Here is a 16,468-nt window from a genome sequence, read left to right as displayed (position 1 = left end):
CATACAGCTTTCTACGTTGTCTAAAAATGTCCCTGTCATCCGAGAGGTCATCTGAAATGTCCCAGGTACACGTGTGTGTGTGTGTGTGTGTGTGTGTGTGTGTGTGTGTGTGTGTGTGTGTGGGTGTGTGTGTGCATGTCTCTGTGTCCGAGCACGGACAGCTGCAACACCTAAAGTGGCCAGTAGAGTAAAGAGGCCTGATTAGACTACAGTAAAGCCCTGGGCACGTTCCTGGGGGTCTGGATCTTCCGGGGACCCCCCGGGGACCCCCACACGGTAACTTGGGTCATTTATTGAAGATTTTTTCCAAAAATAATCAAAGCACAGAGTACAGTACAGTACAGTACAGTACAGTAACATAATAAATGTAGACCACAACACATCGTGCTGTGACCAGTGCCGTCTCCAGGGAATAATCAGCAGGGGGGGGGGGCCTTCATTTTTTCAAAGGGGGCACTTTACCACCCATAATAGCAAGCAAATGCTCACATATAAAATAAACAACAACACCAGCCTATACTTGTAGCTACATGTATAGGCTTTATTATACACCAAGAGAACAAATAATACAATTATAGTAGCCTACAGAACAAACCACATATACTGTATGTATGTGGAAACACTATTGCATCAACAACAAAATGATCAAATACAATTATGTTGAGCATCTCCCACGGCGGGAGGAAAGGGAAGGAGACGCTGTGCATAACCATTCACCAACAGCATGTATAGTTCACTTTAATGGGACAGTCAACCCTGACAGAGATTAACAATAACAGCAGCACCAAATTAGGCTAATGCGTTTTGCTAGTGCATAATGAGACCTATAGGTGCATGTTTCATTTATTTGCACTCACAAACGAGCGTTTCTTTCCACTGAAAAGGCTACGCAGATATTTGTCCCATTTCACCTGATTTGGTGTGTCAGCACCGAGACCCTCTGGCACGGTGGAGGGAGGGGGCTCTGGGTCCCAACGTTGACTGCTTGAACTCCCCGCAATATTAACCAATATTATGGTTGTGATTTCACTATCATCGTCTTCTTTGTCATCAATCTGACATTCTGAAGGTGGTGGTGGGTCAGAGTTTGCCGATTTTTTACGGCGTTTTGGCTTTGAGCCAGTTCCTTTGATCCATGATTTTACCGGTTTGGTGAGATTTGAATTGAACCCAGGTAATGATTTAGCGGTGGGCGGCGTTGAGGTGCGCTGCATCAAAACAAATCCCACTCGGTGCAGACTATTGCCAGTGTTTACTTTTTATTATTGAATTTCTATTAATTTGAAAATGTATATATTTATTATAATTACAAAGAACACGCCCCCGGGGTGACAGACGCACATGGACACACACACACACACACACACACACACACACACACACACACACGCTCACACACACACGCTCACACACGCACAAGCGCACGCACACGCACACTTTATGAGGAAGGTAAACATGCAGCCCAGGTTGCAGTGAGTGCATGGAGGAGAGAGAGAGGGCTGGGGGGGGGGGGGGGGAGGGCAGCGGGGCACACTGGAGGTCAATTACTATTCATAAAATGACAAACGAATCCTAATACCAATTACTCCTGATCGTCTAATCAATTACGGTTATGGTTAGGATAAACCGGACGGAGCTAAATAGAGAATTAACGGTGACATTCAGTGCAGGGACATCGAGAATGGGCTTTCATTTTCCTGCCATCGGACACCTTAATTTCCTCATCAACCCTGGAGAATGGAGGCATGTGTTCAGTCCGAATGAACACACCCTGACGTACACACATACATTTTACAGTACGCCAGCATGCACACACACACACACACACATGCACACACACACACACGCACACGCAGTCACGCACACGCATAAGCACACACATGCAGAAGCATGCACACACACACCCACAGTTATTACAGTGCCTTTATTAAATATCCCTGTGGCCCCTTAACAGATAAATAGTGTCTGATTCTATCAGACAGAGCGGAGAGAGAGAGAGAGAGAGAGAGAGAGAGAGAGAGAGAGAGAGAGAGAGAGAGAGAGAGAGAGACAGAGAGAGAGACAGAGAGAGAGAGAGAGAGAGAGAGTACATGCGAGGTGGAGAGAGGGGGAAATGAACGCAGTGTGCTGGTAGAATATATGCATGGGACCGGGCAGAGACAGCCCTGCATGGTAAATGAGTAATTCGTGACTGATTGATTGGTACAAGAGAGAGAGTGAGTGAGAGTAGAGAAGAGAGGAGCAGAGAGAGGGAGAGATGTGGAGGGAGATAAAGAGAGATGTAGGCTGGCTGGGCCATGAGGAGGACATGAAGTGAGAGCTATATGACACACATAATAGAGTACAGTACAGTACAGTATAAATATAGGTGGAAGGAGAGGATAGATCATACATGGGCAACCGCACCTTCACTTAATGCGGCCCACCAGGTTCATATTAGAATACTTATATATTATTATTACTGAATATTACAATTCTAAACATGCAAACACATGACCCGCTTTAATTACTTCAGTCTATATATTAGTAGCTTAATGGCTGTATTAAAATGTTAGTCTTTTTTATGTCCAATGTTTTTGCATTTAAGTTCATAAAGTTGACATAATTCAATATAGCTAAAATCTGTATCGGCTATTTTGGCTGGGAAAGTATATGCAATGTGGCCCTCTGGAGTGACTGCGGAACTATAGTGTCCCTCTGGAGTGAGTGTGGAACTATAGTGGCCCTCTGGAGTGACTGTGGAACTATAGTGGCCCTCTGGAGTGAGTGTGGAACTATAGTGGCCCTCTGGAGTGAGTGTGGAACTATAGTGGCCCTCTGGAGTGAGTGTGGAACTATAGTGGACCTCTGGAGTGACTGTGGAAGTGTGGAACTATAGTGGCCCTCTGGATGAGTGTGGAACTATAGTGGCCCTCTGGATGAGTGTGGAACTATAGTGGCCCTCTGGATGAGTGTGGAACTATAGTGGCCCTCTGGATGAGTGTGGAAGTGTGGAACTATAGTGGCCCTCTGGATGAGTGTGGAAGTGTGGAACTATAGTGGCCCTCTGGATGAGTGTGGAACTATAGTGGCCCTCTGGAGTGACTGTGGAACTATAGTGGCCCTCTGGAGTGACTGTGGATAATAGTGGCCCTCTGGAGTGACTGTGGATAATAGTGGCCCTCTGGATTGACTGTGGAACTATAGTGGCGCTCTCCATCATCAAAGTGGCCCGTCCCTGGGATACTGTAGATGGATGAATAGATGGATCGAGGGGTACATACATGCAGTGGTGAAAATGTAACTAAGTACATTTACTTAAGAACTTCCTCAACGACCCCTGGGGTCCCCGGCCCCACTTTGGGAACCACTGATAGAGGGTATGCGAGTAACATCATCATCATCATCATCATACCCGGAAGTTATGCAGGAACGCCTGCTGAGTGGCCAAAAACTATACTTTCCACATCCAAACAGAACAGTCCTATCTGATTGCGTTAAGGGGTTATGGTGGCGTAGGGGAAATAGCCAATAATGCGTTTTTTGCACAAAATGACACCTGGAACACTTTTGTGCGGACCTAACAAGTGCAACGAAAGGTAAGTAAGCCTTCTAGCATGGATTTCTCCTTTAAACAACGTTTAAAACTCACTTTGCCACTCCCCCACTAGGCGGGAGGAGAAAACAACTAAGAAAAGGCTAAGACTATGGCATGAAATCAATAAAAACAGTTGAATGGTGAGACATACAGTACTGTATGGGTGTAGGCAGTTAGCTGAAGATGTGGTTTGCTATGAGGCTATTAGCACTGCAGCAGGCAATGTTTGGTGTTAAGCCTGACTTATAGCTATAGTGTGGGCATGCCAGTCTCACTCTCTCTCTCTTTCTCACACGCACACACACACACACACACACACACACACACACACACACACACACACACACACACACACACACACACACACACACACACACAGTGTGTCAGTCACACCAGAGCCTGTCCATCTGAGCCTTCTTGGGGGTTATTATATTTTTTTACTCAGAAGGGCAGAAAACACAGTCTAAAGTAATGAATAAACATGCAACTACATGCTGACAAGTCAAGGGCAAAACATTCATTAATTAATGCCAAAATATAGGAAGTGACAAGCTGGTTTAGATAATTTTCAGTCTGAAAAAAATATGTAATAATAAGTGGGGGGAGAAAAACTCCAGACATTTAATTAAAAATATGCTAATGTCTCCGCAGTTTGGAGGCCATCAAATTCAACTTAACAGAGGAAATCATTTCTGACTACATTTCAATTATATCCCCCTCCCCACGCATTTCCACATTAACTGGACTGAGACGGGGGGGGGGGGGGGGGGGGTAGAGGAAAAGAATGAGGGAATGAGGAAAAGAGAGTCAGAAAGTGACAAAAGAGACAGAGAGAGGGGGAGGGGGGGGGAACAAAGAGTCAGATGGAGAATCAGATTAAAGGAAGGGTTCCCATCTCGTCTCACACTTACAGTTCTCAACACAAAGTATTTCCTTGGATAAATGAATTGTGTCCGGCTCCAGTGCCACAAGGATTAAATGGCAGCGTTATTAATAATATATCTTTTTAAAGGAATCTCTCCAAACCACTCGTGACGAATTAGAGCAGTGCTTGTGTGATGAGAGACCTTAATGGTAGAACGATTACCCAGATTAAAAAAAACTAATTCTAAAACCGCTTGTCACCGCTTATCACGGCCCACGTACAAAATCACACAGAACTTTCTGTTTTTGCTTTGAACATAATATAGCCACCCCAAAAATGCCAGGCGGTCTCGTCTTGCTTGTAATAACCTCTTGTGACGGGGATAGAAATGCATTGTGTCTTTGTCATAATGGAAACCAAACCTGTTTTCTACTTTTCAGGTTTCAAATTAAAAAATTGCAACAGTAGCAGATCTGCAAGCACAGTTATAAAAAGAAAACACAGTTATAATATTGAGAGGTTTCTGCCCGAGGGTTCGGCTTTTACCGCCTGATCCGGCAGTGCTTTTACCACCTGATCCGGCAGTGCTTTTACCGCCCGATCCGGCAGTGCTTTTACCGCCTGATCCGGCAGTGCTTTTACCACCTGATCCGGCAGTGCTTTTACCACCTGATCCGGCAGTGCTTTTACCGCCTGATCCGGCAGTGCTTTTACCGCCTGATCCGGCAGTGCTTTTACCACCTGATCCGGCAGTGCTTTTACCGCCTGATCCGGCAGTGCTTTTACCACCTGATCCGGCAGTGCTTTTACCACCTGATCCGGCAGTGCTTTTACCACCTGATCCGGCAGTGCTTTTACCACCTGATCCGGCAGTGCTTTTACCGCCTGATCCGGCAGTGCTTTTACCGCCTGATCCGGCAGTGCTTTTACCGCCCGATCCGGCAGTGCTTTTACCGCCCGATCCGGCAGTGCTCCCACATTTAATGGATATGTTTGTATATCGTCGCTGTCTGGGCAAAACCTTTATACATCCAAAACCGTTACTTTTCATGAAGAAGAACCTGCGTTCCAAATGGATGTATTGTAGTTGTTATCTAAACACAAACCATTTGTATCGGTTAAATGTCTATAAAACCAACAAAGACAGAGAGATTGGAAAGGTGGACAGAGAGAGAGAGAGAGAGAGAGAGAGAGAGAGAGCACACAGTGGACCGGGGACATGCTGAGTAAGCGCACATGCCGTTTATGCTCAATAAGCATTCAGCATTTGTACTCAACTTTTTCCGGATCAGGGCCCATAACATTTTGAAAGCTTTCGCACTCCTGACCACTTATGACGGAAAGCATACACGGCCTCCCCGTCTGTTCATATAGATGAGTTTTCAGAGCATGTTTGTTTTAATGATCAATCAATTGGGTGTTTTGGCTTGGATCGATTATGGAATTGGCCCAGTATATTTTTGTGCAAATAGATTAAAATCAGGAGGAATATGCATTTAAAAGCTAATCTATAAAAGTGAGCTTTAAGGAGGTATTTAAAATGTGGGACAGACTCAGTGAGCCTGAGCTCCAGGGGCAGAGCATTCCAAAGAGTAGCCTGGGTTCTGATACCAAAGGCCTGGCCTCCTTTTGTTTTTAGCCTACAGATCATTGGAATGTCCAGGAGTGCTTTGTCACTCAGTCACTCTTCTCTCTTACCAAAATGTACAACTCTCTCCCATCATGACAAAAGGCCAGATGACTCGTATACCTCCACAGTCTGCTCTCAATCCCCCCTCCATCTCCCTAGAGCCCAATTAGACCAGATAGAAAATCAGCGCAGTCAGATACTGGGGAGAATGATCGATCACGCTGACCCCGCGCGTGTAACATATATGTAACTTGTCAGCATGTAAGTTGGGCTAATACATCAGCTAACACGACTGTTGACCCCGGCACGTTCGTTCGCTCGCTCAGGGAGTCTCCACAGTAACAGCGCCGGAGGGGACAGAATAGGCCTATACACCGAAAACAGTGAGCGCCCACACAGACTATAGGATATCAAATGCAATTTTTAAAGTGGGATATGTGTGATTTCAGGGAAGAAAGTTCTAGTCGAATGTGGCTCTGTCCTGCGCAATCACATTAACATTTTTGAGAACCACTGGTGTAAACACCATTAGGAAGGAAGCCCAAATTAAGCACATATAAACACTTCAGAAACAATCCCCCAAAATATGCAAGATGCAACCACCAAACAAGCAGCTTTACAGAAAAGCAAGTGCAAGGTCTTTAATAATAACACTGGCTCTCTCTCTCTGTCCAGTATGGATTGGGCTGGGTGTGGTGTGGTGTTTCTTTTTTTGTCTTTAAAAGAAAAATGCTAATCAGCCGTGGCTATCTGTGCAGAGGAGGTGCAGAGCCCCTAATCCCCTGTGCATTACCCTAATTAATCTTTCATACATCTACATCTACATATTCAAATCACCTGAGTTTCAGCTACAAAGAGTATAGGAAGGAAGGAGAGAAACAACGAGAGAGCTGGGAGGGAGGATGGGGTGAGAGAAAGGAAGACAGGAGAGAAGATTGTTTTAGATTTTAGAAGATTGATCGTTTTATTTGATACAAAATGCAAGCGCAAACCTCTTGTTTTATTAATGAACTGGCCTGGGTGTTGTTTTCAGGGTTATCGATCTGTGTGGTTAGGCTTTGTTATACGCAGCATTGGTCAGGTTATTGTGTGAATAGAAACCTCTTCCCCTCCCTCTCTCCTCTGTCTCCCTTCTTGCCTCTCACTGAATGAGCTCTGGTCTGACTACAGAAACTGGTGGCTAACAACGGCCATTTGTCAACTGTTGCCTATAGTCTCTTGAGACAGACTGTTGACAAAGGAAAGGAAAAGAGGGCGCTGTTTTTCCTTTGTTTTGCCAATGGGTACCCAGATTGACTGTTGCCTTTTCTCGCCTAGCCAGACAACTATTCCACAATCTCCGAAAGCTATATAGAGTATGGAACTACACCTCCCAAATCCGAGTAAGGAAGCTGCCATTTCCGCTCACGGAAATATATTTCAAAATATATTTTTTAGAGCTTATTTTTATATTTCCCATTTCTGCTAAGCAGCAAACTACACATGCTTAGATGATTTATATTTATATTAGGATAAATGTGCACGACTGTAAAGACGAAACGGAAGTGGGGAGGAGGCTTGACTTCCGCTTTATATTTACTCATCATAGAGCTTCAGTTGCTCCAGACTGACAGAAGCATTTGGAAATTGCGATCAAGGCAACAGTTAAGCTGCGTTCAGACCTGAATGTATAAATTTGCCTCGGTTCGTCCCGTTTGTACCACGGCAGGTCGTGCCTGTTTGCGCAATTCTCGTCTTTGCATTGACTTTGTATGTAATCGCGCCACTCTAACTAAACCATCCAAGTCTGAACGCACCTTTAGAGACTAACTGTTGCCTAACAGGCAATCCTGCGGGGATCGCCAAGGGAGCACAGCAGTTACAATACAGAGTCAAATAGTGTCGGACAGATATAGAGCAACACAACGGTGAGAAATAACATTACAGAAGCAGCACCAATAAGGAACACCTATACTGTAACTAGCCTGCACTATGCAGAAAAAACAACAACAACAACATATAGACACCGGCCACCACAACTTGCTCCATCCCCGTTAGTTGTTAGGGTTAGTTGTCAGGGTGGTCTTGCGTGGCCAGACTGTTGCCTCCCACAATTCTCAAAAGCTTCTGGTCATACATTCTGGAGCAAGGAAGTTCTGATCATGAGTAAAGCGATAAAGCGGATGTGAAGCCTCCTCCCGCTTCCGTTTCATCTTTACAGTCGTGCACATTTATTCAAACTACCGATGATCCATGCCCCACCCGGCTCTGCAATACCCGTTGTACCCGTGTCCACCCATCTGTCTGATCCATGCCCCACCCGGCTCTGCAATACCCGTTGTACCCGTGTCCACCCATCTGTCTGATCCATGCCCCACCCGGCTCTGCAATACCCGTTGTACCCGTGTCCACCCATCTGTCTGATCCATGCCCCACCCGGCTCTGCAATACCCGTTGTACCCGTGTCCACCCATCTGTCTGATCCATGCCCCACCCGGCTCTGCAATACCCGTTGTACCCGTGTCCACCCATCTGTCTGTGTCCCTTTTATGCCCATATATGGAGATTCCTATATCTGTCTCTCTGTGTCCCTTTATTTCTATATATGGAGTTGTGTGTCAGACATGCCCAAATATGGAGTGTTGTGATGTCAGAACAGGCCAGAGGCCTTTTGTGCCGGTTCTGGATAACCGTGGGTCCGACCGACTCGACACCGCGCACTGCACTCCCTGTGGGGCCCGGGGATGTGGAACACATGTGTTGAATTTGAAGTCGGTGGGGTGAACGGTTCTCGAGTTACGTGGATTACAGACGTACACACACATACATATGGAGTTCTGTGTCAGGCATTCCCAAATATGCAGTATAGCTTGTTGATTTTGAGACGTATAGTTCCAGACAATATAGCATTCGGGGATTGCGGAAAATTGTCTGGGTACGTGAGACTAACTGTCGGGCAGACAACTCCTATATTAATTTATGTAAATAAACACCCTATACTTTATCATACTACAGCGTCACACAAAAGCATCAAAAGTAGCAGATCTACAAGCTCGAAACATGCCGCAGAGCGACAGAGGTTTCCACCCAGGTCTGACGAATGAATCTAACGTTAGTCTTTGTGTCAGATCACATACTGTAAGTCGACCTACGCAGTTGCACTCGTATAGCATTTACATCCGTCATTATCAACTTGTGTGGACCGAGAATATACTAGTTCTGTATTCTATACCAGTTAAATGACATTGACCTGCATGTGTCTGTCCTAGGTCTAAATGAGCCCCTAATTAGAGGTCTGGTATGAGGAGCCAGCAGTGTGCAAGAGCTGAGAATGGCCTCTTTTGGCCCGTGACAGCACAGGGATCGCTGTACTAGGCCTTTAGCTCTATAAGTGGATTATTCACAGGAAGTATGTGTAGCTTGTCAGTGCAACACTACCACAGTCATTATGGGGCCGTCTTCCAACCTTCTGGCCTATTAGTGAAAACATACCGGGGACTGTCTCTGTTTTCAGATCGGCTTGTCTTGCGGGCTACTTATCTCTGTCTCGCTCTCTCTTTCTCTCCATGTGTGGCTGATTTTTGAGGGGCTTGATTGGGGCTTTGGGGAGGATAGAGCATGGATGGAGAGAGTGTGAGAGAGAAACATGAGGGTGGGGCGGAACGGAGAGGGCACAGACACAGACAGAGAGAAAAGAGGCGGCGAGGGAAAAGGGAGTGACGAGAAAATAACCAGAAGGTTATATCATCATATGTTAGAGCAGTCATGCTCAAACGGAGGTCCCTGGGGTGGGTCCAGGGGGTCCCCAGCAAAAATGTGTTAACCCATTCTGACTTGAGATCAGATTCATACGAGGTTTCCACTGGACACACACTGGTCTGATTAACCCATTCTGACCTGAGATCAGATTCTAGAAATGTCAGTCGCTCTTCGATTTTTCAAAAATAGCAGACCTACAAGCTCGTATCGCGCCACTCGGTGGCGCGATATGAGCTTGTAGATCTGCTATTTTTAAATAGCTAAAGCATAACATGATGCTAACACCAAAATGGGTGCCCGGTCAGAATGGGTTAATAAAGCAATGCATCACTATCCTTTTAACCACTTCATCCATTTTTTGAGGTACAGGTTTAATGTTTGTCTTTAGTTCAATGTTTGTTTTGTAAACGTTAGACTTTAATATATTAGTGCCCCTCACTTCACACGGGTGTGATTTTTATTATACGTTTGCTATTAAAAAGTAAAATAGCACATTATGCAAGCTCGCAGCACGTCACAAAGAATATTATGTTGAAAATATTAGAACGTTTTGAATAATTTTGAATCTTCTCTTCTGGGGGGCTCTCTTGCTTTCTCAGATGGCCACCCGTCATTTCGTCCGCTTTTATCCGCAATTAATTTTTTTATTGTTTGACCCACACTTCATGACCATATAGGTGAGAGTAGGACTAGTTACTTTTCAGGATTCAAATTCAAAAGCATCAAAAGTAGCAGATCAACAAGTTCATGACGAGTAGCTTCGCGCCACGTTTCGAGCTTGCAGATCTGCTACTTTTGATGCTTTTCCTGAAACCCACCTTTTCAGACTCCATGGCCCGTAGCACTTATACCCTAGCCCACTTTTTGTAGACTTAGATAGCATTTTATACAGACTTATAGCATGTTATGTAGACAGCACTATATTTGCATTGTATGTAGTCATAGCACTTTATAGTATACAGTATATGCATAGTATAGTATAGTATAGTATAGTATAGTATAGTATAGTTTATATAGTTTCATTATATATAGTTTATATGTATAGTTTCATTATATAGATATTCCACTGTTACGTTCTTACGTATAGCTTACGCATGTTTCATGATAACTACTTTTTATGTATGTGATGTTTTGCCATGATTTTTGTTGGATTAAGAGCGTCTGCAAAATGCCTAAATTGTAAATTGATGCTAGCTGGCTGTAGTATAATTATAGGCAAATTCTGAAAAAAATGAACACAAAAAGTTAAGGAGATAAGAGGTGTCTGCCCGACAGCAACCATATACATTTGACATGAAAACCTTTGAGAACCACTGACATTAGAGGAGAGCTGGGAAGGAACAGTGAGAATGGTTATAAATTAGTAGAGAAACCAGAAAAGTACAAGACAAAGATAACGAAGGGAAAGAAATGGAAACAGAGGAGATAAACAAGCAACATGAGACATGAAAGTATTGCAGACAGTGAGAGTGGGTTCACTGCTGCTCTCCAGGGCCTAGCTCACACAGACGGCGCTCCAGGCAGTATGGGAGACGAAAGAGGGGTCGGGTGGTCTTCTCCCACCAGGGGAGGGTGTCTACAAGGGGAACTGAAGCCGATTGGCATCTGGATGAGTCTACTGGGTGGAGAAAGAACAGAAGCTGGCTGGAGGCTATATAGGCTTATTTCAAGTTCCAGGTTTGGAAGGATTGCTTGGGGATGGCGACGGAGTGGGGGTGCTCACTGCTGGGTGGTCTAAGACAAGGGCTCTCAAACATTTTCAAGCCATCTTAAAATGATTCCAAAATGATTCAGGATGTTTCTAAATGTTTTGAAGTTATCAAAACGGCCGGGCTACACTGGGGATGGAACGGAACCGTACGCAGCTGGTCATTCTGGGGACTTCCATATTTACAGTTTTTTTCTTCTCTGAAGGCGAGGTGAAGGGCAGCGTAGCGCCCACGAACACGCCGAATAATAGAGTCCTTACGCACAACCTGCACACCGCAGCAGGGTTCCATTGATCATAGTCATGGCAGCATACCATTGCGGAGCCAATTCCGTCCCCAGTGTAGCCCGGGCCTAAGTATAAAATAACAGGTTACAGTGGTCCAGCTGTTCCATATTTTGCTGGGGACCCCCTGGCACCCGCTCATGGACCCGACATTGACAACCTGATGTTTAAGATAGACCATAGGGGGTGTATAGGACAGCTGAGCTTAGCAGGAAACTAGAGTTGAAGTGAAATTGCTATTATATTCATGTTGTATCACCCTTGGCTGAACTTGTCTAGCATGAAAATAATTGATAGGTCACTGATAGTGATTTTGAGAGCTGTTTCACAATGGCAGTAAATTTAATCAGTACTTCTGGGTTGCTTGCGCGCAGAGCGCACACACACACACACACACACACACACACACACACACACACACACACACACACACACACACACACACACACACACACACACACACACACACACACACACACACACACACACACACACACACACACACACACACACACACAGATAAAGATGACTGACAATATCCTGACTCATATACGGCCAGGTTTACTGTGAGGTTCAACCTAGCTTTAAGTTGGCTGGCAGGCTGGCTGAGTTTTTAAAAGGGAAAATTGAGATACAGAAACACAGTGATTTGCTGCCGGAGACTAGGTGGGTGGGGATAGGAAGCCTGAGAGAACCTAAAGGGGGTATATAGTGTGGGAGGTCTGATGTTGATCAGTGACATGGCAGGTGGGAGGCTGGGAACAGTACGTAACAAGCTGTGAGCGAGTGCAAAGCAAAGACTGGAGGCTGGAGGTGGTCCGCTGGGGATAGCCTTGAGTGGGCAGGGGGGCTCGGAGAGGCGAGTGGAGTGTGGCTGATGACTCGCTATAGCTGCCTGTCAGCGCTGGCCTGTAATTGAGGGTGGGTGTAAGCCTGCCCACTGCATATACTCTTGACAGCTATATGTAATACACCAGGGGTCTTCAACGTCTTTCAGGCCCATGGACCCCTTAGTTGAGAGAGATGAAGCAGGGAGGGACCCCCCACTACATGTTGTATAACATTGTGTTGCAGACTAAACTGCAATTTTCATATAGATTTCATCGATTGCTTTAAGACTTATTTGAGTAAATGTGTGAATGCGTTTATGTTTCTGCATGTTTTTGAGGGGGCGCTATAGCCCCTCCAACGTCTGGCTTTCAGGAATTACATCACTAATGTTTGTTTAGAGCACTTTTAACGTGACGTCATGTGGCAGCCAAGTCTATGGACTTTTAATGTTTGTTAAGAACCCTTTTACCTGGTAATGTTTGTTTAGAGCACATTTAACATGAGGTCATGTGGAAGCCAAGTCTATGGACTTTTAATATTAGTTAGGAGTAGTTTAAACAAACATCAACAGGCAATATTTTGGATTCAAGTTAATGTGTATTTTCAGACATTTAACCACTGAACCTTTACATTTGTATTCTTACTTGTTTACCTCTACACACCAAACTCTTTGCCTATATCGGCTATTTTTGGGCTAAAGTTCTATAGAATTCTAGGGTTCTAAGTGGTTAAAAAAAATCACACAAAGATTTGGCGGCACCACGGTAGTAACTCTGAGGACCCCTAGGGGTCCCAACCCCCCTGTTAAAGACCCCTACCATACACACTTCACACATATGTCTATACTGGGCATGTAATCAACTGCTTCTCCCATACATCAGACCACTGTATCTCTCTCTATTAGCGCACTCATCACAACCGATGAGGCGGGCTGACGTGTACAGCACAGACTCCAACATAATTATTATTGAACACGCTGTCCACAATATGTACACATATATATGCAACGCACGTTGACGTTTATTAAAGGCTATTGATTAAAAGATTGAAGTTCTGTGAGCATTGTTTGATGAAGGTTGGGGTGGGGTGAATAGATAAGCCTCTACAGCCTGCGTGACAGCCAAATTAAATGGATTTCTGCCTCCAGAATTGTCCGACGTTCCCCTTAGACCGGGGAGAGAGACACACAGATAGGTTTAGGGGGAAAAGGCGATTTTGTTGGTGGGGGCTGAAGAGCAAATCTGGTCATTGCTCACGTGAATCCATAAAGCAGCTGATTCTCAAATGTTTTGGGGCATGCCAAGGACCTACAGATGTATGTACAGTATCTTGGCCGCAAATCCCCATCTGAAAACAATTTGTTCCAGAAGAGAAGCCCTGTGTTAAAAAACATTTAAAAAAACAAGGTTTTAGCAGATGTACAAGCTTGTAAATCTGCTATTTTTGAATAACTAAGCCAATGTATAAAATATGGATTGCGACACTGAATAAAAAATGTTGCGAACCAATTGAGAGCCAATGCCATATAGACACTATGCCATAGAGGAGTGCTCAGTGCAGTTCCCTGGGGAGAGACAGGTTCGGGGGCCGAAGACTCTGGTCATTGTCCACGTGGATCCAGAGATGAGTGAGACTCTGGTCATTGTCCACGTGGATCCAGAGATGAGTGAGACTCTGGTCATTGTCCACGTGGATCCAGAGATGAGTGAGACTCTGGTCATTGTCCACGTGGATCCAGAGATGAGTGAGACTCTGGTCATTGTCCACGTGGATCCAGAGATGAGTGAGACTCTGGTCATTGTCCACGTGGATCCAGAGATGAGTGAGACTCTGGTCATTGTCCACGTGGATCCAGAGATGAGTGAGACTCTGGTCATTGTCCACGTGGATCCAGAGATGAGTGAGACTCTGGTCATTGTCCACGTGGATCCAGAGATGAGTGAGACTCTGGTCATTGTCCACGTGGATCCAGAGATGAGTGAGACTCTGGTCATTGTCCACGTGGATCCAGAGATGAGTGAGACTCTGGTCATTGTCCACGTGGATCCAGAGATGAGTGAGACTCTGGTCATTGTCCACGTGGATCCAGAGATGAGTGAGACTCTGGTCATTGTCCACGTGGATCCAGAGATGAGTGAGACTCTGGTCATTGTCCACGTGGATCCAGAGATGAGTGAGACTCTGGTCATTGTCCACGTGGATCCAGAGATGAGTGAGACTCTGGTCATTGTCCACGTGGATCCAGAGATGAGTGAGACTCTGGTCATTGTCCACGTGGATCCAGAGATGAGTGAGACTCTGGTCATTGTCCACGTGGATCCAGAGATGAGTGAGACTCTGGTCATTGTCCACGTGGATCCAGAGATGAGTGAGACTCTGGTCATTGTCCACGTGGATCCAGAGATGAGTGAGACTCTGGTCATTGTCCACGTGGATCCAGAGATGAGTGAGACTCTGGTCATTGTCCACGTGGATCCAGAGATGAGTGAGACTCTGGTCATTGTCCACGTGGATCCAGAGATGAGTGAGACTCTGGTCATTGTCCACGTGGATCCAGAGATGAGTGAGACTCTGGTCATTGTCCACGTGGATCCAGAGATGAGTGAGACTCTGGTCATTGTCCACGTGGATCCAGAGATGAGTGAGACTCTGGTCATTGTCCACGTGGATCCAGAGATGAGTGAGACTCTGGTCATTGTCCACGTGGATCCAGAGATGAGTGAGACTCTGGTCATTGTCCACGTGGATCCAGAGATGAGTGAGACTCTGGTCATTGTCCACGTGGATCCAGAGATGAGTGAGACTCTGGTCATTGTCCACGTGGATCCAGAGATGAGTGAGACTCTGGTCATTGTCCACGTGGATCCAGAGATGAGTGAGACTCTGGTCATTGTCCACGTGGATCCAGAGATGAGTGTCACACTCGGTGTGAAGTGCTCTTCCCCGGAGAGTCTGTCTAGTCTTGGTAATCTAGGAGCTGCTGAAGGGCTGGGTAAGGAGGAGGAACTCATAACATCTGCCATCTTCTCAAATCTCCCACATCAATATCGCCAGCCAGCCAGCCAGCCAGCCAGCCAGGCATTAATGTCTTCTAGTGGTTTAAAGTTCCTCTCGACACCATTGGTATTTCAAAACGTATAGTGTCCGTTTGTCTCTCTCTATCACACCTGTCCTTTAGGGACAAAAAGCATGTTTGTTGTACTTTATCAAGGCCCAATCTCTCTCTCTCTCTCTCTCTCTCTCTCTCTCTCTCTCTCTCTCTCTCTCTCTCTCTCTCTCTCTCTCTCTCTCTCTCTCTCTCTCTCTCTCTCTCTCTCTCTCTCGTACTTTGGTGCTCTCATTCTCTGCACTGCTCGGTCAAGGCAAGGGGATTTGCAGCTAAGCCCGTTGTTGTCTCTGCTTGATCAGGGCACTTTATCTGGCCAATGGAAAAGCCATGTTCTGGCCTGCCTGTCTCCCTTGACACACGCACGCACGCACGCACACACACACACACACACACAGGACCATCTAATCTAACCAGCATGATATGTCACCACCAGGGCCCTGAGAACCCCTAAAACCTCCATGCGGTCGTCCGCAGATATGGCCTGCCTGGAACAAAGCAACCAGATGGATCCCATGGCTTTTCAGCAAGGGGAGAACCACACAGTCACACTCCAAGACAAGAATTAACGCAAGGCAAGAATTAACGCAAGGCAAGAATTAACGCAAGGCAAGAATTAACGCAAGACAAGAATTAACGACGGGCATTACATGCTGCAAGCGCATCAGCAAACCGTTGATTTCATCCAAGGTTTAAAGGTTTGATCACCCGTTTTTACAAAACGGGTG

General features: G+C 45.6%; 1 protein-coding gene across 1 annotated transcript in view; it reads right to left on the bottom strand.

Moving 5' to 3' along the window:
• Positions 1 to 16,468, bottom strand: part of dab1a (DAB adaptor protein 1a) — a 268,746-nt gene that overhangs the window by 217,657 nt on the left and 34,621 nt on the right. The gene's annotated exons all lie outside the window — the stretch shown is intronic.

The sequence above is a fragment of the Protomyctophum parallelum genome, assembly GCF_964188405.1.
Source record: "Protomyctophum parallelum genome assembly, chromosome: 6".
Classification (NCBI taxonomy): domain Eukaryota; kingdom Metazoa; phylum Chordata; class Actinopteri; order Myctophiformes; family Myctophidae; genus Protomyctophum; species Protomyctophum parallelum.
This window is presented reverse-complemented; position numbering and strand designations above follow the sequence as displayed.